The following is a 2,302-nucleotide window of genomic DNA, read 5'->3' as shown; positions in this document are numbered from 1 at the left end:
GAGTTTTGTGAGATCTGAAAATGGTACAAATGCAATGTCTGGCCCTGAATGTGCCCTCAAGGGCTGTATACTAAGCCAGAAGCCCCCACTTCTGGCCCAAGTCCTCTCTCTGAGGCAGGGCCTATAGATTCCTGGCAGTTTCCCCTGCCCTGGTACCTGGCACCCTGCCCCTGGCCAGCCCCACTGCCTGGCAGGTCCACATGCTCACTCCTTCCCTTCCACCACATGCTCACTCCTTCCCTCCCACCAGCTGTCCTGCCTCCATTGCTACCAGGCCTTCCTGCCTGATTGGCCAGGCCAGCTACACTTCCAGCAGACAGTGGGAAACAAGTAACTAAGGAGGGGTGACGCCACAGCAAGGAACAGGTCAGAACAACATTTGATGCCAGCCACTAGGCAAACACCCCAGATCCTGGTCACTCAAGGTATTGTAACATGCCAGGTCCGGGAGGATTTGAAGGTCCAATTCTCTCACTTTACAAATGAGAGGCCCAGAGAGGGTGAGACACTAGCTGAAAGTCACACAGCGAGAGAGGAGGAGGCTTTGGACTTGTCCCTGGCCACACTCTTCCTACTGCACCTGCTCCTCCTCATCAGGGACCACATTTGTTTTCTGTTTTTGTTTCTTTTTTCTCGAGATGGAGTCTCGCTCTGTTGCCCAGGCTGGAGTGCAGTGGCACAGTCTCGGCTCACTGCAACCTCTGCCTCTTAGGTTCAAGCAGTTCTCATGCCTCAGCCACCCACATAGCTGAGCTGATGAGTGTGCGCCACCACGCCCTGCTAATTTTTGTATTTTTAGTAGAGAAGGGGTTTTGCCATGTTGGCCAGGCTGGTCTCGAACTCCTGTCCTCAAGCAATCCTCCAGCTTCGGCCTCCCAAAGTGTTGGGATTACAGGCATGAGCCACCGCACCTAGCCAGAGACTACTATTGAACTGGACTGACCGCAGGAGCAGAGCAGCTTGTTGAAGGCCCTGTAGCTCTGTTTCCCTTGAAAGATATCAAAACACTTTCAGCATCTTAATCCCCAAAGGCATGACACCTGACATCAGTCTCTTGAGTGGCCTGCAGGGAAGCCATTGTCCAGGTTCTGTGCAGCCACCAAGTCCACTGACTAAGCTCCGAATCCGCGGTCTCCTGAGGTTGCTGTTTGTTCTCTGTCTATGGACTGCTACTACATCTACGGCTGCACTGTGCTTGAAACGTCAACAGCGTATCTCAGGGGTGGGTAGAGGAGGCTGGGATAAATGGAGCCCCAGCCTCTGGAGGCCTGACATGGAGGTTGCGCAGCTCAGTCCCTGGGCCTCACCCCTGGAGAGCCCCATCCAGTGGGGATTCGGGGGGTGACTCGGGGATCTGTACCATAAGCAAACTCCTCCAGGGATTCTGATGTGCTGCCGTGTTGGGGACCACCAGCCTAATGCAGCCCTTCCCTCAGGGAGTCCCCTCCTCCACACCCTCACAGAAGGTCACCCATCAGGGGACTGGGAGCCCACCACCTCACAGGTGGCAATGCCCCAGCAGTGAGCACACAGACTGTGCCACGCTGAAATCTGCGTCCGGGGTCCTCGTCTGCCTTCTGTGACTGACTAGTCAAATGTCTCTTCTTCCTCAGGAACAAAATCAGGCCCTATTGCAGCCCTGTCCTCAACCCCCGGCCTCCCAGATGCTGTTCCTGCCCTGGAGGCTCCTGGTGTCCCCTTAGGCCTGACAAGGGAGAGACTCTCCTTGTCCAGCACTCAGGCTCCATTTGCGAGTAACTGTGCCTCCTCCGGCCCCACCCACACACGCCCATCTGCACCAGACACCGCCGAGCACCAGGACACAGTGTCCTCCCCGGCCTGAGACCAGAGCAGGCCTGATCAGGAACACTCAGGACCCTGCCTTCTCTGCCCAGTGGCCTCTGGCTCCTGGTGCCATCATGTCTACTTGAGGTATTTCCAAATAGAGAAGATGGAAACAATGAGAATTCCTCCCAAGAAACCGGCTTGAAATCAGAACACCCAGGTCCTCCCAGGACCCCCACCACTTTCAGCTGTGGGACCTTGAGCAAGTCCCAGGGCCCATCTGGTGAGTGGGTCTGCTGAGGGAAATTCGGACAAGCATCAGAGCCCACCGTGCCCTTCCCTCTTGGTGTCAGGGGTTTTCTGCCTTTGCCTGAGCCGTGGCCACACTCCCTTCCTAATCCTTCAGACAACTGACACACATACAGCTGCTGCCCTGGCCTGAGACCCTGATGTGGCCTGAGCGTCATGGGCCCCTACCCAATGGACTAACTAGCAGCCGATGAGCCTTATTAAAAAA

Source organism: Mandrillus leucophaeus, unplaced genomic scaffold (assembly GCF_000951045.1).
Source record: "Mandrillus leucophaeus isolate KB7577 unplaced genomic scaffold, Mleu.le_1.0 Scaffold117, whole genome shotgun sequence".
In the NCBI taxonomy this organism is placed as follows: Eukaryota; Metazoa; Chordata; class Mammalia; order Primates; family Cercopithecidae; genus Mandrillus; species Mandrillus leucophaeus.
Note: the sequence above shows the minus strand (reverse complement) of the source record.